The sequence below is a fragment of the Gracilinanus agilis genome, chromosome 1, assembly GCF_016433145.1.
Source record: "Gracilinanus agilis isolate LMUSP501 chromosome 1, AgileGrace, whole genome shotgun sequence".
NCBI lineage: Eukaryota > Metazoa > Chordata > Mammalia > Didelphimorphia > Didelphidae > Gracilinanus > Gracilinanus agilis.
In genome coordinates, this window is record NC_058130.1 from 442,986,356 (window position 1) to 443,011,158 (window position 24,803).

The following is a 24,803-nucleotide window of genomic DNA, read 5'->3' on the forward strand; positions in this document are numbered from 1 at the left end:
GTCATACTACTGCTAGGTTTATACCTCAAAGAGATCATAAGGAAAAAGACATGTACAAAAATATTCATAGATGCAGTCTGTGGTGGCAAAAAACTGAAAAACAAGGATAACATTATACACAGAGACTGATGAACTGTGTTGAAATTGAATGTAATGAAGTTCTGTACTAGCAGCAATGCAATGACCCAGGACAACTCTGAGGTATTTATGGAAAAGAAAGCTATTCACATTCAGAGCAAGAACTACAGGAGTGGAAACACAAAAGTAGAACAACTGCTTGAACACATGGGTTGATGCAGATATGATTTGGGATGTAGACTCTAAATAAGCACCCCAGTGCAACTGTCAATAATATGGAAATTGGTCTTTATCAATGACACATGTAAAACCCAGTGGAAATGCACATTGCCCTGAGGGGGTTGGGGGAGTTGGAGGAGAGAGAAGAATATTAATCATGTAAGCATAGAAAACTTTTCTAAAAAAGAAAAAATAAAAGAAAAAATAGAAAGAAAAAATGAAAAAGAAATAACTCTGCCCCTTTTTGCTCAGGATTATCTCTCTGACTGGTCACATGACTTGCTCCCTTCTCTGGAGTGGTTAATGCTCTGCTTGAGCCAGGGCTGGAAGCTGGATCTAGGAAAGCAACATGGAGCTTGGAGTCTTTTGAGTTAGTATGGTTCAGTGATCTTTCTCTCTTTCTGTAACTTTTACTAATAAGAAATTATCAATTAAAAAAATTAAAAAAAAAATAAAGTTAAACATTTTCCTCCAAAAAGACAGATTTATTTGTACCAGAGGCATTTGTTCCCCTCCCTACACCCACAAGAGATCATGTAGATAGTCAAGAGTTCAAGAAAGCCACACCTTAAATCAGCCTCAGTGACTTCTGCTGGACAACAGTAGCATTGCAGAATTTATACATGAGGAAGTTTCCAAGTCATTTACTCTACTCCTTTTACTTTTACAGCTGATGATAGGGCTAGAGAAATTAAATGATTTCTTCCAGTCATACAAATAACCAAAATGTGAATCAAGTCCTTTGAGAACAGTATGGTGTTCAGTTCTTCTACTATTTAAATTGTGTGATCATAGGAAAGTTTCTTAAAATCCTTTGACCTTTAGTTGTACTATTTTTAAAATGAATATCTGGACTAAATAATTTATTAAATTGCTTCTATCTCTAAATATTATGTCTATAATTCAAATCCAATTTCTAGGTATTCATCTAAACATACTGAATTCATGATAATGTATCTGAGTGGCACAACTGGATGATTAGTTTAAGTAATTATATTATTTTATAAATAACTGCCAATTATATTAACTAAAAAGATGATGACTGGTGGAATGTATTTATATGATCACTGTAGATGATTTCCTTTTATATTTGTACGATATAGTCTCTGACACTACCATCTGGTTGTGTCAGTCTCACTTAGTAAAATAAATATGTTTAGTCATTTTAGTCTCTCTGACTCTCTGAGGCCTATGTCATGTTTTCTTGGCAAAGATACTGAAGTGGCTTGCCATTTCTTTCTCCAGATCATTTTACAGATGAGGAAACTGAGCCTATAGAGGTAAGTGACTTGCCCAGAGTCTCAAAGCTAGTAAGTTTCTAGGGTCAGATCTGAGCAAAGGAATTGTAATCTCTGTGACTCTATGTCCAGCATTCTATCCACTGTGCCTCTTAGCTGCTCTAAGAATAAAGAGATCACTTCTATAATTCTGCATTCTAACAAATACATTTTTATAGCAAAAAGTATTTAAACTAATACATAGATAAACCATAATTGAAAATGTGTTTTACTTAAAACCAATCCTGGAAAACTTAATTCAATCATAATTGCATTACTTTTTTTTTCAATGTCTATATACATTTATTCATATCAAATTATTTTTGTGATAAACAGAACATTGGATGAGATTTAAGCTCTTCCACATAATAGGTATGGAGCCTTGAGCAAATTGCCCAAATCTCAGTTTTTTGCATCCATAAAATGGGAGTGATATTTGAACAATTTATTTCACAGAGTTGTTCATAGGATCATAGTTTTGAAGCTAGAAAATAACTATGTATTATGTAGGCCAAGACTCCACATCCACATTTTACATGTGGGAAAACTTTGGCTCAGAGAGGGGTTTAGTGATTTGTCCAAGATTACTTAGGTATTAAATATCAAAAGTGGTATTCAAAACAAAATTCTCAGGTTCCAAGTCTAGCATTTTTCCCCCTTCATCACTTTTAGGTTGAACGAAATACTTTAATATATGTAAAATCCTTTATAAACTCTTACTTGTAGGTTTATTTAATATTACAGCCCGCCCTGTCTAGCATCCTTACTGATTTTTAGAAAACATGACCTTCTTTATAATGAAGAGAAATATATACTGGATATGATTTTAGTAGATTGAGTTTGTGTAAACAGCCCAGGTATTTACTACCTATGTGAACTCGGTATTAGGGAACCACTTAAACATATCAAAGCCATGATAATGCTTCTGAATGACACATCTAAATAATGAGTAGTTCCTACGTGGTACCTACATTGAAACTCTGATCTGAATGACCTAAGGCAGACCTTAATGTCCCTCCATTACTATCAAAAATATTCCACTAATTAATTTTTAATTTTAGGTCTAAATTTTACTAGGATATACAAGTGGATTATTAGAAGAAATCTCAGAAATGTTTATAACATACTTCACTACAAGGGTATTACAGCATCAAGGGCTAATATTAAAACCTAAAGTAGATGTGTCTGACTCAACTGATCACCTGCAAGAACTTTTTTTGGAGTCACCCTGCCCCAATTTGTTTTTTCTATTGGGCTTTTATTGAAGCATAGAATTTACTTGTCTTCACTGAATTTTGTCTTCTCAGCTACTCATTTGGAGACAGCTTCTAACTCCCTTTGTTATCCTGGTCTTATTTTGCTAAGATGCCATAGGAAAATGGGAAATCAAATTTGTATTTTTTAAAGACCCTCAGTTTGTGTGTGTGTGTGTGTGCCTACGCACATGTGTGTAGAACCAAAGATACCAAAATTGAGGCTGAAGCAACTATTTATTAGGATATTTAGTTTAATTGTCCTCTCCTTTGCATTTGATTAAATCTCTTGTTTCTGAACTTGCTTCTTGGATTTATTTAGGTTTTGCATGATATTACCAAAAATCTAAAGCAATGGGAAAATAATTCTCATCCTATCTGGTTGAAAGGTCCTTGACTGAGAAGTGCGCATAAGCCTTCACACCTAGTAAACAATAATAATGTATTTTCAGTTAATTAATATATCAGGACTGAATTCTGATATGCACATACACATACCTACATATAGTCACATACTATAGGTGCACATATGTGCATAAATAAATATATACATATGCACAAATATGTATGGATGTGTCCACAGACTATATTTATTGGTGTACAAAAAGAACAGATCCCCAAATCTGAAGTAATTATAGAAAGAAATTTATTAGAACATTTGGTAGAGGAGTGGCTCTCTCTCTACAGTCTCTGGAATGTTTATATTATATAGAATTTAGACATGGGTGTCCTCAAAGGAACCACATAGGTGAACAAAGTAGCAATTTTGAAAATAAAGTAGTTTGAGATAGAAATGAGTAATTATAAATATTAATAATATTTTATTGAAGCTAAAACACAAGTTTGGGTGAACCCATCACAAAGCCTGGGTGATAACCAAAATACAAATGCTTTCGTTGGATTCAGAACTTAGAGCAACCTAAAATACCTTTTAGCTATCCCTAGAATTTTTAGAGAGTTATTGGGGTCACGTGACATCTTGATTATAGAAAACATAGGATTGAATTTAAGGAATATCATAATTTTCTCTGAAAAATATAATAAACCATTTCTTCCCATATTCCTCAACTAAGAAAATAGAGCTTGGAATTTTAGATCTCAAATAAGATGGATTGTATAAAAAGAGATTTTGAACCTTGGATTTCATCCCCCAGAAATCTCTTAGTATTTCCCCAAATTCTCTAATTTCTTCTGCGCCTCCACATTTGTGTGGTCACATTATTGTTTTATAAGTTCTGTAGCTCCTCCCTCTTGCTCTTTCACTCTGGAGATTGGGCTGAATAGCTAGGTTTCTTACTTTAGTTATTATTAATAAAACTTTATAAAATTTCATACTTAGCTTTTGCTTATTAATTCTAATCTCCACAGGATCTACTATCACTGAAGAGAAAAAGAAATAGTATTTCAATGAAATACTGACACGTCAGCTCCATTTTCTGCCACTTTTGCCCTACTGCGAGCCCTCAGGTATATATGACTGAGCTGATTCTCATGACAAATTTTCTAAAGATTGATTTTCTTCTTCTTTGTTTCTCCTTCCATTTTATAAAGCAACAGTGCATTTAATCTTCCAGCATCCTCCTTATATTCTAAAAAGATATTGTTCTTGCCTTTCATGTCTCTTCACTTGGCAAGTAGAGTAAGTATTTGGTGCATGAGGTAGTTTTTCTGGCACTTTTGTCCACAAGATGTCAAATTAACAAAGGAAGATAAGAGATAAAATGATACAATTTCAGCATCTGATTCAACCTAATCTGTTCAAATGAGCTTGTATACATATGTAAAGGTAAACCTCTAGCCCATATGCTTACTCCTCCTTCCCCCAACAAAAGAGGAAAATAAAAAACAATATTTATTTTTATCAGCATCCTATCATAGAATTTTAACTGATCAATACACATTACATATAAGAAAAAATTACATGTGAAATAATTGCTCATGTTCTTCAGAATTTACACTAAATATAAGATAGAAGAAGTAAAAAAAAGCTGAATTTCATATAGTGCTTTAAGGTTTGGAAAGTGTTTTTCATATATTATTTCATTTTATACTCATAATAAACAGGTGAATTATCCCTTTTGAAGATAAGGAAAACTGAGGCAGAGGTTAAATTACTTTCTCAGGATCATATACTTAATAAGCACCTGCGATAAATTTGAACTCAGGTCTTCCTGATTCTGGACCTAGCTAGTGTTACCTAGTAAAATACCATGGTTTCAATATAACTGGATTCTAGATTTGACCATGTAATTGACAAAAATCTTACAAGGATTAATTGATAGCTACTGCTGGCAAATGTTTTTCTTAATACCCAGAGGCATTTTAATAGTTATTCTATCCTAAGCATAGATCCATGGTACACACAAAAGAAATAAACGAACAAATAAAAAATAGATCCTGGGCAACTGTTTTCATCAATACCATATAAATTATAGTGACAAGAAAGGGTGGATTTGATGAAATTTTACAGAGGCTATTAAGACAAGATAAAGATTTACACATCAAAGAACAGATAACAGAAGGAGCAGATCAACATCAGGTAAAATTATAAGATAGTCAGTAAATACTAGGAATAAAGCTAGAATTTTCAGAATCACCATTAACACTAGTTATACCTAATAACATGACATGTCCATTGTAAGTAGAGTTAATAAACCTGAGCCAGATTTTCTCATTCCTAACCATTTAATCATCTGATCTAAAGTTTGATGTCGCAGTTAAATTCTGCAAGGTTTGGCTAGCAATGTGACTAGATTTCTTTTTTAACTTACTTTTTCATCTATTACATGTAAAACCAATTTTGACATTAATTTTAAGCTTTGAATTCCAAATGTTCCACCATCTTCTGCTGTTCCTTCTTTCACTGTCTTCCTGCTTTTTCCCCTCCCTGAGAAGGTAAGCAATCTAATATAAATTTTATATTTGTAATCATGTAAAACATTTTTTCTATATTAGTCATCTTGTGGAAGAGATCTCAAATGAAAGCTGGAAATGAAAGAAAATTAAATATAGTATGTTTCAGGCTGCATCCAGACTCCATCAGTTCTTTCTTGGGGGGTGAGATGGGCAGACAGCTTTTGTTATCAGGAGTCATTGGAATGATCTTGCTTTACTGCATTGTTGAGAATAACTTTGATCATTCACAATTTGCTTTCAATGTCTATAATGTTCTTCTGGTTCTGCTCATTTGACATTGCATCAGATGTCTTACGGAAATGGCAGTCATCAAGCCAAAGCAAAAAAATATTAACTTATCATACAACCTACTACCTATTCATATGATTGAATCACTTAATATCTGAGGCTCAATTTTTCTCTCCATGAGATCAAAATACTATTTGCAAAACTTACCTTTTAGAGTTCTTGAAAAGAAACTCTTTCATATACTGTGAAGTACACAATGAACACAAATTTGGGGTTTCTGAAAGTGTAAGAAGACCTCCTTGTGAATAGTTTCAGACATTGTGGTGTCATTAAAAGATCTCTTGATCTTGAGCTCTAAGATCTTTATTTTGTGTCACATTCATGTATCCCTGAAGAAACTTTCTGCTTTAAAACACAATACAATTAGATAATAAGAAATTACAAAGCTAGTCTAGATGACAGTAAGGGTTAAGGACTGATCATCTCTGATGCCTACTGGCTGTGTGATATTGAGAAGTCATGTAACATCTCAGGCAGGGGTCGGCAACGTATGGCTCTCGAGCCATATCTGGCTCTTTTGAGGGCCAGATATGGCTCTTTCTGCAGGAGCCATAAAGTCAATTTTTTTTCAGGCACTGTTACAGGAGTGTGCACTAATACAGGAGTGTGCACTGTGAGCACTGTACGGCTCTAACAAAATTATATTTTAAAAAATGTGGCGTTTATGCTCTCATGGCCAAAAAGGTTGCCGACCCCTGGTCTCAGGACTCTAGATAGCTGTATAATGTTTTAAGTTATATAGAAGTTAATTACTTACATCAACAGAAGAATTTTCCTTACCTGAAAATCTCCTATGCTGATGAAATTACTATCTCTGTTCCTATCCCTATTCATAAAAGTCCTATGTATAAGTGGCAAGTGATAATAACTTTGACAATCAATGTTCTACACTTAAGGCAGCATTTGTTTTCATTCATTTTCTGAAAATTTAACAATAAAATTCCATTTTGAGTTGAATCTGGATTTTGCTGTGATTGGAGAACATATGCTTGTATATCACAGTCACCCTAAAGAATTTTTAAAACATGTAGTATCTAAGATTATGCTTGGCTTACTAAATATTAAATCCCCTGGGGGACTTTATCAAGAAATTTTGATGACCTAAAGAAACCTGCCTCCATGAAACTGATGTGTTCCTAGTTTTCCATTTCGTAAACCCAGCCTACATGCCAGGAATCAAATAAAAGCATATCACATATGATTAGGAGAGCTTCTTTAAATTGGTAACCTTGGTGTCTCCAGGATAATAAAGGCATGAAGTAGTACAAAAAGGGCAAAAAGTTTTCATTCATTTTGGAATGCATTTCTGACTTATATAGGAGGGGACAGCACAATAGAATCATCTTCATTATTGTTTTTTTCATAATGCCAAAATCCCCTTGTCCAGATCCTCCTCTAATTCCTCAGTATAGTATGAAAGCAAATCTTGAAAGCTATGAAAGTGAAACACTGTGTCTATCAGGTCCCACCAAGCTAGAAGGTTTTATTCATGGACCTAATGGATGGTGGCAGAGATTTTTTTCTAGCAGTAATGTCCTATAATTTCATGATTACCAGGTAATCTACTTGATATTAATTTTCCAGTAAGGAAAAGTTTCTGAGACAATCTTCTAATGCAAAGAGGGGTTGTGATGAGAGTTTATAACCATCATCCTTAATATAAGTATTGCTCATTGGTATTTTGAAGTAATATTAGACTAGTTAGAGAGTGATATCAGATAGTATAATTCTTTACCTTTTACAAAGTAGACTTTCCACACAATTTTCTCATTTGAACCACATGAGAAACTTTTGAGGCATATATAAAAGGTACTTTGACTCTCATTTTTCAGACAAGGGCCTAGTTTTGATGAATTCCCTATAAGGACCTTATTGTAGGAAATGGAATATGGTTGGACTGTGATCTGATTCACTGGAAGAAATATCTGAATTGAAGAGATTGCAGATCCATTAGGGAACTTGAGTTTGCAAAAATAGAAGATTGAAGCTATACAACTTTTACACAGTTATACAGTTAGCATTTGTTGGAAATGGAGTTTAAACCAGATTTTCCTGACATCAAGTTTGGAAATCTATAATATGACAAATTGCTTCTTCCTTAATATTTACTAACTGAAACTTCACTTGGAACTGTGAGCTTTGAGGTAACTAAAAAAAAACAAATTGTCCTGATTCCCACAATTTTCAGGTGAAGAAGTTGAGGCATAGAAAAACTGTGTATTTGAGCTGTAATTCAAAACTAGATTCTCTGACTCCAAATTCAGTGTCCTTCCTGATATATATTAAAGAAGTAACCTAGCAGAGTATCCAGTAGTAGAAGAATGCACCCATAAGTAAATTCAACACTGGGAGTTTATTGCATTTGAATGCAACACAATGCTTATTTCAATTCATTTTTCTGTTCTGACTGATAAGTGATAGGGCAAAGAGCTCAATTTTGAATTTTCTCTCCTTGCTTTTTGATTTTACAGCCTTGTTGCTTAAAATCCTTGTGCACAATGTTGAAACATCTTACTATTTGATATGGAAAATTTCAAATTATTTAAATGAGAAATCTAGGTATCTGTAGGCAAAGTACTGGAGTGTTTCATTTATCCAGTGGCACAATCTTTTATCAGATTTTCGTTATTTCACTCCTTCTGAATGACATCCTCTGGTGTTCTGATAAGATTTTAGAAATAACGCCTATTGGAAATGGTCCTCTTCTGTCAAGAAATCTTAATCCTGAAGACATTTGTTTACCAGGATCACGACTCTGAAGCACAATTGTCATGGTTGCATGCTGAGAACCTGTGATCATATTTTTAAACTTCCATAATGCCAACTGTCCCTTGAACAATCTTAGATTTTGGGTTTTATATGATTATTATTAGTTAATAGAAGGTGTATTTATTAATCTGAGTTTTAAGGAAGTAATTGATCCTCATACTCATGAAATGTAATCAATTTTCCCGGTAATATAGATTTTACTGAGTACCTCTTACTGGTCATTGATCTATCAAATCAAATCAGTTTCTGTTGTAATTATGAAGCCTGAAACCTGAACATATTTTATGCCCTGGATATCGTGGTTGTCTTACAAGAAAATAATCCATTTGCTTTACTGGCTTCTAGAAGCATAAATGAAATAACAACTGCAAATAAATATATATAAATAAATTATCAAAGTACTAACAATACTGTGGAATATGATACTAAATTATGTAGCCCAGAATCTAAATGCTATAGAAACAGTTCACTATGGGCTAGTGTCCTCTGGGGAGTCTGATGGAGAAAAAGGAATTTGAACTTGAATTTGAGTTAATTTCAGTTCATCAAGAATTTTTTAAAACTTTTCTCAAATGTTAGACATTATGATTTGAGATATGAGAAATAAGATGAAGTATAAATAGACACTGCTCACAGTTTATTTTCTTTTGAGAGTGTTAAGTTTCATTTAAATACTATGGTAGAAGATAGAACATGGTAAGTAAAAATGAGAGGTACCAAGTGAAAGAAGAGATCACAGAATATTAGAAAAAGTAGGGTCATCTATTCTAAAAATTAGTTTCACTGATCAAGGAACTGAAACCCAGAGAGAGCAAAGTTTTTAAGCTAGATCACAGCTTGCACATACACCCAGGTCTTCTGACTCAGAGTTTATTATTCTTATCATGGTACTCTGCTAATTTTCACTTCAGAAGTAGAAAACATTGAAGGAATGTTGCAAGAGATTGATATTATTAAAGCTGAAGGGATATTGAAGAAGAGGTAATGAATATATTCCACTTATATTGCATGAGATGAAGAAATGCTGGGAGGCACAAGATGGGAGGTAGCATTCAGGAATTAGAGAATTAAAAAGAACAGTGTTGTAAACTTTGAAAAAGTATGGTGCTATTAGAGTCCGAAATATGCAAGTACAAAGCCTGCTTCAGAAAAATTATTAATCAGGTAAATGTAGGCAAGTCATTTAATTAACCTCTTTCTATCTCAATTTCTTCATCTATAAATTGAAAATTATAATAGCACCTTCCTTCCTTAAAAACTTTTATGAAGATCAAATTATATCGTATGTAAAGGTCTTTGCAAATCACAAATAATTTCACATTGCTTTTATTATTATTGTTATTAGCACCAGATTTTATTCACATTCTATTCTGATTGATATAATCATAGAATGCTGATATGCTTCCTTAATCATTATTGTGAACTAGATACCAATAACTTCTTAATCAACTTGAAAGAATTATAATTACTTGTTTTGGTTAAAGACAGGAAGAAAAAAAAAACTTGTGATTGGTTGAAAGAATAAGACTTTCCTGTTAAGAAGTACTGCCAATCTTAGAACTAAGGGATTTTGAAACCAAAGCATTTGACTATACCACATTCCTTTCTCTACATGATAATTAATTAAAAATTAGATGTATATAAGATATTCTTATCAGAATTTACACAGAAGGATTGTCAGCTCTGAAAGGAAGCAACTTATGGAAGCATGAGCTTTCCAGGTAAAGAGAAGTACAAGTAATGAACTTTAAAAAGATATAGACCTTCACATATAGTAGAGAACTACATTTAAATGAGACGTCATGAGGACTCTAAGAAGGTAAAAAGGAACTTTCAGCAACCAGAAATTCCTCCTTTGAGACATAGGTCCTTAACATGTGGGCCTCATTATTTTTTTGCTTTTATATTTAAAGCCACTTTACCCATTGATTTTTCTGTGCATGGGGAAATAACACCTGTGTGTATATACCTCTCTTGATTTGGGTATATTTTTAAAATTTTTTCTTCTATTTTCCTCAGTAAATGCTTCTGCTAAATTTCAGTTAAACCTAAGTGGGAAAGAAAGGGAATAAGCTTTTATGTAATGCCTACTATCAATCTAAGCATTTTTAATATTATTATTATTTCCTTTTTATAGTCAAGGAGACTGAGAGAGACAGAGGTTGGTGGGTCATATACCAAGTATCTGAAGCTATGAGTCAGAGCTCAATCCAGAGTGCTGCCAGCTGCCAGCAAGAAGTGCATTGTTCATAGGAATCCCCTTCATTGGAGTTTATGAATGGCTGTTCAATAGCTAATTACTTTGTGAAATTAATAAGTGGCTCAGGAACTCTTGGTTCTTTGAGTACTTACTGGGAAAGATCAGGTGGTAGAGGGGGAGTAATGCTTCAAATACACTTTAATTAGGCACAAAGGGTATAGTGACACAAAGTACACACTCAAATGGGACAAAGTAGAGGATACAGAAGCAGCTGACATACAGATAGGGATAGGGTGGTAGAGCAAGGCAGAAATGATGGAGAAGAGAATGAAGAGGGTGAGAAAACAGTGAGCCTCTCACACGGCCATTGAATTGGGGTACTTGGTAGCATGAACCCACAGTCCTGAAAGGGGGAGGATTTTGAGGTTTCATTTTAATAGGATTTTAGTGTACAATGGACTAATTCTTGTTTGTGATACTCTAGAGTTAGTTAATTAAAATATCCACATCATCTCAAAGTCATCAGCAATTTATCTAATGTTTTATTCTTAGAGGGCTCATCTGCAGCTAATCTGAGGCTTACAGATCATAGGACCAAAATGTTCTGACAGCAAGGCCTAGCTGACATTTTCTGATTTAGCACATAGTCTCGAGATGTGATTTTTGGTTAATACATGATATAGTTTGCAAATTATGCCACTTTGATCTATAGAAGATTCTAATGACTTCCAGATTTTGAAATCTTTCTTCTTACTATATTTACCTCATTCTGACTACTTATAAATAGACAATGTTAACCATTAAGAAGAGAGTCATCAGGTGAACCAGAACAACATAAAATTGCACCCTAATTTGTATTTAAGTCCCAGTTCCTCAGGTTTATTTCCAGTACCTAGAGAGTAGTACTTACCTACAATCAAGGATTGTTTAGTTGTATAAATGAAAACTGAGATAACAGCCTTGGAGATAGATGGAGAGGAATTATTCTAGGAAATATATTTTTAACATATTAGATCAGGTTTATAAGTATGATTTTATCAATTTGGGAAATTCTGTTGTGAAAACAACTCTACTGAATAAAAGTTGCAAATTTTTTCTAAGTTTTGGTTGAAGGAAGTTGTTTAGATGTTAAGAGGTTAACTTGTTCCTCCACATTCATGTAGTCAAAATGTGTTAGGAAGATTATAACTCAACTTTCCTTACTCCAAACCTTGCCTTGTATCCATTTTGCCATATTGTAGTCATTCACTTCACCTACACAAATACTTATTAATTATTTATTCTTTAGAAAGCAATGTATCAGGTAAAGTCAAAATAGATATATGATTTAGAAATAAAGGGTGAAACCATAAACAAATTAGAAGAGCATAGAATAATTTTACCTGTCAGATCTACAGCTAAGGGAAGAATTTAGGTCAATGTAAGACAAAGAAATAACTTTGACACCATTAAATTAAAGAGGTTTTGCACAAACAAAACTGGTGCAATAAAGATTAGAATGAAAACAACAAACTGGGAAAATTTTTTGAGAGCAATTATCTCTGATAGAACCTCATTTCTCAAATATAGAGAAAACTGAGCCTAAATTTTAAAAACACAAAGAATTTCCCAGTTGTCAGATGGTCAAAGGATTTGAACAAGCATCAGATGAAGAAATTAAAATGATCTCTAATTATATGAAAAAAGCTCCAATTTGCTATTAATTAGAGATTTGGAAATTTAAAAAACTCTGAGGTACAACCTCATGCCTGCCAGACTGGCTAATATGACAAAATGGGGAAATGTAAATCTTGGAGAGATTTGGAAAAGTTGAGACACTAATACACTGCTGGTGGAGTTGTGAGATGAGAAAACCATTTTGGAGAGTAATTAGGAATAATATCCAAGGGGTCATCAAACTGTGCATACCCTCTCACCCAGTACTACCATTACTAGGTCTGTATCCCTAGAAGATCAAAGATGGGGAAAACAATCAACTTGAACAAAAATATTTATAGTAGCTTTTTTTGTGGTGGCAAAGAACAGGAAACCTAAAGGACACTCATGTTTTGGGGAATGGCTGAATAAATTATGGTATAGGAATGTAATGAATGGAATACCATTGAGGCATAAGAAATGGAAAGCAGGATTATTTTTTAAAAATCCTGGAAATGCTTATACAAAATGATACAAATTGAAGTCAGCAGAACTAGGAGACCATTGTATCTAAAAACGGCAATAAAGTAAGAGGATCAACTATGAATTAATTTGCTATCATCATCAATGCAAGGATCCAGGGCAACAACAAAGGATTTATGACAAAAAATATTTTCCGCTGCTATAGAAGAAATTGACGGAGTCTGAATGCAGACTGAGGCATATCATTCTTCACCTTATTTCCTCCATGAATTTTTCTCTAGTACAAGTGACATGTACCTTCTTTCACATCATAATGGACATGGAAATTCGTATGATATAATAACATATGCACAACATATCATATTACCTGCCTTCCTGGGATGGCAAGGTAAGGGGGAGGGAGACTACATGGATCACAAAATGTCAGAAATTTTTTTTTTGAAAATTGTATCAACATGTATTATATCTGATGGAAAAAATAAAATTCAAAAAGAAGGCAATGCATTAGCTACATGGATTACAAAAAAGAAGAAAAAAAAGTACCTGCCTTTAAGGAATTTGTGTTTTACTGAAGAATGATTGATTATTCTGCCAGTGTTAGAATTGTGAAGAATAATAAGTAAATATAAAAAATAAATAATAGCAATGTATATACAAAGTAATACAGAGGATTTTCATGAGAGAAAGAATACTAATAACCTGGGAAAGATAAAAAAAGACTCAGATAGGAGATTGTATCTAAATTGTATAATAATAGAATATAAAGATTTTAAGAAGCAGAGAAGGAATACAACTTTCTATTGTAGAGAGAATATTGAAATTGGGAGTTCAGGGTATAAATCAGGGGTCAGCAACATTTTTGGCCATGAGATACATAAACACCACATTTTTTAAAATGGGATTTCATGAGAGCCGTACAGTGCTCACAGTGTGTGCTCCTATAACAGTGCCTGAAAAAAAGTTGACTTTATGGCTCCTGCAGAAAGAGCCATATCTGGCCCTCAAAAGAGCCAGATATGGCTCCAGAGCCATACGTTGCCAACCCATGGTCTAAATACTCCTACTGATGCTTGCTAACTTTGTGACCTTTTTAACACACCCATAAGCTTCAGTTTTCACTTACATAAAATAAAGCAATTTAGCCTCAAGGACTTGTGAGCTCCATCCCATAACAAGATTTCTGATTCCATGAGCATATAACAGACAAGAGACCATTTGTATGAAGATAAGACGGCAAAAATGGAATGTTATGAGTTGTGCTATATAAATCAAGGAAGAAGATTATGGTCAATGGCATCAAAAGAAGCAGAAAAATCAAGTAAGACATTGAATTTGAGGCTTGTTTTTTTAATTGTCTATAAGAGGGAAACAGGACAATAGTTTGAAAAAATAACATTCAAGTAAAGAGTTGTTTTTATTTTTGTAGGCAATGGGGAAAGAATTCATAGATAAATAAAAATAAGCATCTACTTTATTGCTTCCCTTTTTCTAAAAAGAGAAACACTCTAGTAGAATTTGAGAGGGCATGACCTCTGAGCAAATGGATAAGTAAACTTTGGAAAGAAGAAGGTCCAATTCTGCATCAAAGACTAGAACAAAGGAGGAATGAAAAGATGTTGATGAAGAAATATTTTGAGGTGTGGAGTTGAGGAGAAGAGGGTGCTCAAGAAGGATGATCTCTACTTTTCTCACTTCTATAGGAAAAAAATTGTTGGCTAAGGAAAGGGTATATGATATTTTCAAAGAAGATATAAAATTTAGAGTAGCATGATAGAATAAATTAGGAAAGAGTAAAAAGATTTCTATATAGCAGTGAGAGCCCAAGCAAGAATAGGGGAAAAAAAATATATATATATATAGTGATGTCTCTCCAGAATAAATTTCAAGGTTTGTTAGATAAGGGTAAATTAGATTTTTGAAAGTCTGTGGTAATGAGAATTATACCTGAAATTTAAAAATGTAAAAATTAATTTTGCATGATTTCTCTGAGCAATTTATAAACTTTAACATTGCTTTTTTTGCCTGTTATAGCATGTCATATTCTTCTAATGTTTTGCTTTGTATGTGATCATATTTACTTTCAAGCAATGAACTTGATAAGAACCTCAATTTTCCATTTTACTTAAGCTGAAGTACTTCTTTACAAGACCATAGTATGTCAGTGTTTTTTTATAAGTTGAAAGACTCCTCAATGCCCAACCAGAACCAAAAAATAATCCTTTCTCTAATATGCCTGACCAGTCATCACCAAACTTTTGCAAGCAAACCTCCAAGGACAGAGAACATATCCATGCCTTAGGACCCATGATACTAATTTCGGATGGCTCTAACATATTAGAAAGTTTCCCCTGACATGAAGCCTAAATTTGCCTTTCTAAACTTCTGCCCTCTGAGGATAAACAAAACAAATCTAATCCCTCTTACATTTGACAAACCTCATATACTTGAATTACTGCCATGTCCCTCTAGAATTATCTCCTCTTCAGGCTAGACATCCCCATTTCCTTGTGTTATCAAATCAGAAATATGGGGGTGGGTTTAGCAGAGAAGCTTAAAAATTAATTCCCCACATTGTTCTTTTTTATGTAGACATAATTAATAGCTACCAGTGAAATTGGGAAAGACTGTTTCCATTACATTCTATTAATATATATTTTCTTAATTAAATTATATTGCTTTGGATTCTTTTGCCTATTTGTTTTACTATGTCTTGTCCCTGATAACCAGAATTATAATACATGAGCTCACATGGTCCCTTTTTCACAGTTTACATAAAGAAAATATTTAAAAGTTGCTAGCACTATTGAAACTTGGTATTTGTTGGAGAACAGAACTGTCTGCTAATAAATATTGTATTCTCTGTAGTACCATAACAGACCATGATGCATTTTACAATAACAGTCCTTAAAAATGTAAGTAAACTCTTCAGCTGATTTAGTGACACTGAATAATATTTTTTAAAAAATGGCATATATCAAACTTTGATTTTATTTTTTGAATCAGGTTGTAAACTATAAGATTTGTTAACCATGTAAGATGTTATTTACACAGGAGAATCCACATCCTTTCCTAAACAAATAATTGTAATAGCCATTCTATCATTATACAAGTCATTTGACAACTGCAATTAAAAATAAAGTTAAGTTCTCTGGAGATTAAGTTGAATTGACTGTGGAAATAATAGTGTATACAATGAAAACAATAACAGAGAGAACAATTAAGAAGATAAACCATGTAAACCTGGCAGGCATGAATGTTCATTCCCCATCTTGTCACACTGATGATCTGACTAAATAAGAAACTGAATTAAGAATCTAGAATGGAGCCATGGGTTAGGGAATGATTGCAAATAGTTTATAGAAGTACCTAAGTAAATAATGTCTAGTTATTGCCTTTTTTAATGGAGTTTAATAGGACAAAGCTGTTCACCTTGTAACCTACTGCCACATCTAGAATTCTTATTTTAAAAAAATCCATGGAAATGAACATTGAATATCAGCATATTGTTAGGAATCATTACTAATAATTTAAGGAGATTAACAGACTGCAACAAAAAAGGAATGAAACAAGAAAGAAAAACTTCTCACATCAGAAGAATCGAGAAGTTTATATCCTTAGCAAATTTGAAGAGTGGTAGGAGAAGTCAAATTATGTTTCTATGTTTTCAGTAGAATAATAGAATCTCAGAATTAGAAAGGACATTAGAAGTTATGTTATCCAGTTGGGAAAGAATCTCCTTGATAAATGACTGACAATTGGTCATCCAACTTCTATGTGAAGACTCTTACTGAGGGAAGAGTCACTTTTTTACTCAGAAAGCTCATTCTACTTTTGTGCAGCTCTAAATATTGGGAGTATTTCTTAATATATAAGAATTTTGAAGGAAATTAAATATAGAGATAGGTGATAGGCTGATTGACAGGAAGATAGATAGATAGATACTCAGATCAGATTTCTGAATGGCCATGAAGCCTTTTTTTTTCATTCTCTATATTTAAAATCCTTATTTTCTGTCTTAGTAGCAATACTGTGTATTGGTTCCAAGGCAGAAGAGTGGTGAGAGCTAGGCAATGGGGATTAAGTGATTTGCCCAGGGCCACACAGCTAGGAAGTATCTGAGGCCAGATTTAAAACAAGGACCTACTATCTCTAAGCCTGGCTCTCAATCCACTGAGCCACCTAGCTGCCCTCCTCCATGAAACTTTTCAACCTAAAAGCAATTCAGTAATATATTGTTACTACCATTATAATCATCATTAGTTATATACATAAATACTCAAAATTATTACAATATTACTTTCCATGGATCTGAGAAATTATATGATGTCTTTATGTCTTCATGTATGTATTAACCATTTAAAGAAAAAAATTAAAGGAGTCATTCTGACATATGCTTTAGTTTTCAGATTTTAATTTAAGATTATTAAATATTTTTATTTTTTTAAAGTAGACTGTTAAATTCATCAATATAATGGATGTTTGAAGAGAAAATTCCTTCTACTGATGCATGTTGGCACTTGTTCCACAACTCAAAATCTTAGAGAGTTTCTTGGGGCAATGAGAAGCTAAGTGGGTCAGTGTTAGAATTTGAACCCTGGTTAGTCTTCTTGATGCTCAGCCCAATTTTCTCTTTGTAACTTTAGACTACATCCAGTCAAGACAGACATGGAACTGTTTAAACCACTGATTCTCTTCTCCATTTATATGACCACTGCATGGTTAGTGGTCTATGCATGCATTTTCTACCTTGATACATCTTTCATCTACCACTTTCACTAAATCAACTTTATTTCCTGCTTCGTGATAGTGATCTAATGTTTCTATCAATTTCTCCATTAGATAATACAATATACATAAAGAATTGGGGCATCCTCATACCTCCTTGGCAAATCACTAATAGTTTACCAACCACAAGAACATCTATAAGGCTTCCTCTCTCCAGTGAGTTAGCTTTCTCTATCTGGGTATTCTACAAAAGGTGAAGATTAGTGAGAAAAGTAACTCAGTCATTGTTCTTTTCACAGTTGGACAGCAAAACAGTGTTATTCATTAGTAAGGACCTTGGGATCCTATGCTTATTTACTCCTGTCAGCTTTCCTGAGGAAAACTGGAATTAAAAAGGGAACTGTTTCAGCTGTTAAAATCAAGCCATCCAGACAGCAATCTGTTCTCTTGCTGATTCACATTTTTGGCATTGTTGAATTCTTAAGAAATCTGGTTTAGCAGCAATTATGCAGTTTGTTTGCAAATGAATGCATTATGTAGACATAGTCTCATTTTATCTCACTGCCTGGGGTCAACAAATGTATGTAGCATCCTTTCTGGGGCTACTTTCCCCTCTCTCTTGATATGGACAATATGCTAACTACTTTTCCTCTCCAACTTCTAGAGGTAAACCATAAGGGCTAGAGATTTAGGACTATTCTTTCACACATTTCCACTGGTGGGCTCCTCAAAGGTATCCAAAAGATTTTTTAAAAGACACTAATGTAGAATATATGGAAGAAAAGTTAGTACGTTTTTCACCCCACAAAAAAAATCACAAATGCAAATAAAGTAAGATACATGTCTTACAACTTTTTATTACTGGGAGTCTATTTCTCCTTGAATTTCTTTTGAATCTATTAGGTTTAGTTCTTTGTTCTTCTCTTGGGAGTTAGAAATAGTGGAAAGAGTGCTGGTCCTGAAGTCAGAAATAGTAAATAAAAAGTCTTCTCTCAAGCATAGGCCAGATTTTACTAGCTATGTAACCTTGGATAAGTCACTTAAACCTCTTTTTGTCTCAGGTTCTTTGATTATGAAATGGGAATATAGTAAGGATGATATTGGTAAAGTGCTTACCATAGTCCTGGGCATGTAGTAGATGCTATGCAAATGATTATTACCTTTCCTCTTCTTTCTGGGCTTTGGGGATCAATGTCCTTCTAGAATCCTGAAGATTGCTGGCACTGCTGTGCCTCTTAGCTCCAGAATAATTGATATGGTCATTGGTCTGTGCACAAATGTCTTTTGGTCTCATCCTCCTTCCTGGCTTCCTTTTGGATCAAGTACAAGAGACTGTCTCCTCAAGGAACTCAAGAGCCCGGAAGCTATCAAAATCTGACTACTTCACTTTTGTACTGAGAGCTTCTAAATTAGGTTACTGTATTACATGCAGGCCCTGAGGTAGTTTGAATCTCTCAGTCAATCACAGCATATTTCCTGTGTGGCCTTGCTTTCATCGAATAATCCAAGTACTTGACTCTTCTCAAAATGATTAAGATGGTATTGCACATAGTTTAAGCCTTTGATTTGGTTTTATAAATTTGGACCTTCCGTGTTTACAATAATTGAAGCAGGTATACACATCAGCAATGTAAAATCAATATAAGATGATCTGTAATGATTTATGCGAAGATGTTTTGGGAACCTCTGTGACCATAGTCCTACTTCCACCACAATATGGCCTTAGGCAAATCATTTAATTTCTCAGAACCTTAGTTTCCTCATGTATGACACCAAAAATTTTTACTAGGCTGTTTTCCAACTTTCTAATGTTAATATACTGCAATGCCACAATTCTGATTCTTGGGCCTCTTTCTGTTGTACTATCAAACCATAACTTATCTAAGTGCAGACAGTCAGTAGTTAGCACCATCTAATGAAAACCTAATCACTGATACCATCAGCAGTAATAATTTTCTGAGATTTTATAGTTGTCTTTCTGGGTCAATGAAAAAATAGGCAGGATTTTGTTGTTGTGGTGGTTGCTATTTTTCTGTGTCTTTTTCCTCTCTTGACTGTCTCTTCCTCTTTTCTCTCTGTCTCTGTTTCTCTCTTTCATACACACACACACACACACACATACACATACATGCATACAGAATTCTAATCAGTGCTAAATATTCATTCTAGACCTCTTACTCATTGATTTATAGACCATGGAATTAACTTGGCTGTGGGGGAGTATGATAAAATCATCTCCACATGTGATAAATTCATAATTTGGATTAAAATGAAAAATCAGACCAATAATAAAAAGCTTTCATTGAAAACTCATACTCATGAAGAAAAATAATGAAATTGTGCTGCAACTGCAGCCTTAGTTTTTTGCAATATATAAGTGAAAAATATACACCTTTACCTTTACCTTGTATGAGTCTCGAAATACTTCTGAATACAGACAGTTGGTTTCCTTAAATTTGCTGAATGTTAGTTTGTTTTATGATATAATCAAGACGTATACTTTATAGCATGAAGACAAGAGCATTTATCTTCCCTTTTTTTAACCATTACTCTCCATCTTAGAATCATTGCTATTTATTTATTCTAAGGCAGAAGAGCAGTAAGGTCTAGGCCAGTAATGGGCAAACTATGGCCCTCAGGTGATTTGTGGTCCCCTAAAATATTCTATCTAGCCCAGCTATATTATTCCTAAACTGACAAATATAATGAGTAGGATACAATACAACAAAACTTTGAAAGAGTTGCCTTAGAAACTAACAGATGAGCATTTCCTTTCCTTTGGCAACCTCTTTAAAAAGTTTGCCCATCACTGCTCTAGGCAATAGGGGTTAAGTGTTTTGCCCAGGGTCACACAGCTAGGAAATGTCTGAGGCCAGATTTGGGTCCAGGATTTCCCATCTCTAGGCCTTTCTCTCAATCTACTGAACTACTTAGCTTCCCCCATGTGCATTCATCCTAACTAGAACAGAAATGTATTCAACTATGAGACCAAGAAAAAAAATCCTACTGAAGCACAAAGATGTGATTATTTTGAAACTGTGAATATTCATTATAGCATGTATTTTACTTGTATATTATTTAAGATAAACCTCCCAATTTACTTTTACAAATTTCTTGCTGATCTCTGCTCACTTTTGATTTCTTTGTTTGAAAACTGCCTGTTAATCACTTATGACCATTTATCAGTTGGAGAACTGGAAAAGTATTTAATTCTTAAATAAATAGTAGACAAGTTCAGAATTATTTTTTTCTTAATTTTCTTCTAAATTTCAAAGACAAATCATCTAACAGAGTAAGGATTTGGGGGTGGGGAGGATCAAGAGAGAGATGAATCTGTGATTTCTTTGCTGGAAGCAAAGTGATGGAAGCTCATGAATGCAAGAACTAGAAATCCATATCCTCAGGGTTACTCCCTTAAAATTCTGTATAGTAGTTGTCAGGTACCATCTGAGAAACCTACTTTCCATTGTAAGTGGGAACTGAGACAGTAGCCTAAGAGAATGTAGTACATGCCATTCTAGGTGTGATACTAGTGCTCTGTGCCTTGAGCCCTGACCTGAGCTATATAGGGCTTGGAAGTAAGATACTGATGACTCCCTTCCCTCTTAGATTTTTAATACTAATAAATGATTTGTGATGAAAAGCAATTGTTTCACTTTGTCTCAGAGCATTGCTGAATTATATAGTTCTTAGTTCATTTTAATTCCTTTGAGGAAGAAATATCTAAATGAAAAGCTTGATGTAGTAGCAGAATCACTGGACTTGGGTTCAGATGATCTAGGTTTGATCTCAGCTCTTCCATTTCATATCCAAATAATAGGAAAAATGCACTTTAGTAAACTCTTTTTATATAACACTTTAAAGTTTACAAAATGTTTTGTCTACATCATCTCATCAGAGCATCACAGTAATTCTATAATATAGATAATCTCAGTATTCTCATTTTGCAAATGAGATAACTTTGCATCCTAGAGATCACTTTGAGGTATCCTTGTCCTTGCAACTAATAATTATTGAAAGTGAATTTTGAACTCCAGTTATTTCTGACTTTGGATATACCATACAATTATCTATATCGTGCTGCCTCTGTCTATCTCATAAACTTGTAGATATGAAATATTTTTGAGAACTTTAAGAACTAATGGAAAAGGACCTATCTCATCCCCCAGCCCAAAACTGAAGCTTCATTTTTCTTTAGCTAATGTCTCACTAAAAGTCTGTAATGGTGAGCATATATTTGACAAATTTTGTTTCTAAACAGTATTTAAATATATTATCATGTTAGCAAACTAAATGTGTCTACAGGCTAAAATAGATTCATTTTGACAACTGACCTATTTGCCTCCTCCCCTAGAGACATAGAATCTCCCATGTCCTTGACTTTAAACAAACTGATCCCTCTCTATTTTCCTTATCTGAGCTGTTCCTTCCTTATCTTTGCCTTTTAGAATCCATAGTTTGCTTCAGAACTCAGCCCATCTCCTACCTCCAACCTACATAAAGTCTTTTCTGATCCTCATCCTCTTGCTAGTGCTCTCCTGAAAGTTATTTTATATTGATTATGTATGTACTTTTAGTCAAATACATGTTATTTCATACACTAGAATGTAAACTCTTTGGGGACAACACTTGTTTTATTTTTGTCTTTTTATCTTCAGTGTCTGGCATTTAGTAGGGATTTAATAAATAGTTCTTGAATAGAAAAAAAGGAGAGAAGGAAGGAGGGAAAGACAGAAGGAAGGAAGCAAGGAAAGAAGGAAGAGGGGAGGAAGGGAGGAAGGGAGGAAGGAAGAAAAGAAAATGGAAAGAAGGAATATTTAGGAAGGATGTATAATTAGTTAGGTTTCTGAACAAGAGCAGTTATTTCTTACCCTGGAATCCTTTATCTGATCTTGTTTGGGTCAGTTACCAAAATACACAAAATAGAATTTGCAAAGGTAGTACAGTTTATTACAGGAAAGAAAGATATTTGTTTACTAGATTTCTGTGAAATTATTTAAGTTATACATAAAAGAAGAGGATAACAGAAAATCTGTTTGGAAATAGCAAAATGTGATATGAGATTTAAATAGCTATTTTATTGAATTTTAACCACAGTCAAGAACACTGATTCCATAGAATCTTACAACATGAACAAGTGAAGTCTTTTTTAAGGATGGGAGCATTAAAATCTCCATGAATATTGAAAGAAGAGCAGCTCACCACCAGTAATAAAACACTAAAATTTCAGTGATTATTTATCAGAATACCTTGAAGCAAATTCTTGCAAGGATCAATTGTAATTTAGATTAAACTGGAGAATTGCTGTCATGATTTTCAGTTATCTTTTTTCCTCCCCATATGCAGGCAAGATGACTTCTGAAACTAAAGTCAAGTAACATCAGCATCACATTTTAGTGTCAGTTGTCTTACCTGAATCCAAGCAGGCTGGATATTGGAAAAGAGGTGAGAAAGTGTGAAAATGTCAGAGCTTCTACCTTTTCAGGAAGCTTTATTGTTCTCAAATGTCAATATCTCAGAGCAGATGGTAATTGACCATGATCTGAGTAACCAGCTCTCACTTCTCCATTCATGTTATGATATGGACTATCTCTAGAATTCATCAAAGTGTATAATTTGGAATGCCTTTGAAATATATATTTTTAATACTTGAGGGATTAGAGTATTTTCTTTCACTATGTAATTTCTTCAGTGTCTATTTCTTATTTTTTCCATTTTTTTTTATTGTTTTTTAGAGGAATCAATTTCATGTCACTGTCTCAAAATGTTTGCTGTATTACTTGAACTTTGTTGCATATAATCCAAAACAATTAAGGTCTTGCAAAATGAGCCATGCATTTAGATGGGAGAGTGTCTTATTGGTGGCACTATATTCTCAAAAATCTTTATCATTTCATTCAGACTAATATGTTCTGTTTCCCCAAGAGGAGTTTGCCCTGGAAAATAATTGTCTTGTGTACCATTGATATAATTTATATTGTCTGTCACTAAGGAAAAGAGTACTGTACAGCAAGTAAGACCTAGGTTTTAATTCTTATTATTTTGCTATGCTGCTGTGGCCATGGAAAAGTCAGTTACTTTCTCTAGGCTTCAGATTTCTCATTTGTAACATCAGAAAAGTGGGCTAAATGATATTCAAGTTCTTTTACCACTGCAAACATTTTATGATTCTATTTTTCTGAGCCCTCACCCTTTCTTTTTTGAGTGTCTTCTGATTGATGTATGTCTTCTGTGAACTTGCTTGTGTGACAAGTGATGCCTGTCATCCATTACTGAAAGGGGAGTGAATGGAGAGGAAAATTGTCTGGAGATATCTTTATCCTGAAAGATAAAGAGAAATTAAGGGGATGCCACTTGGTTGTAATAGCCTAGAGATGCAATTGAGAAGTATTTGGCTCATGAAAGAAATAAGCCAAAGTAATTTCAGGGAGAGAGTGGCTATGAACAACCAACAAGGAATAAGAAGTCTAATAAGAAGACAAGCCTACTGATCAATTCGGTCTAAGCATTCATGCTGTTTTCATGTTGCCTGGCATAAATGCAGAAGAATAACTCATACAGTGCCAATCTTTGACCTATTTGAGTTGTCAAGGTTATCCAATTGATTCACTCAATCCCATCAGTGTAGCACATTTCATTTTGCAATGGAAATAGTGTGAGGGAAAATGCATACACAGAGCATGAGTTGTTTTTGTCATTGTTGATTAACTTGTTTTTTTTAGTTGTCTTTGACTCCTCATGACCCCATTTAGGGCTTTCTTGGCAAAGTTACTGGAGTGGTTTGCCGTTTCCTTCTCCAGCTCATTTTATAATTATGGAACCTGAGGCAAACATAGTTAAATGACTTGTCCATGGTCATATAACTAGTAAGTGTATGAAGCCAGAATTGAATTCAGAAAATTAAGCTTCCTGAGTCCAGGTTGGGCATTTTTTTACACTGAGCCACCTATCTGCCTTAAC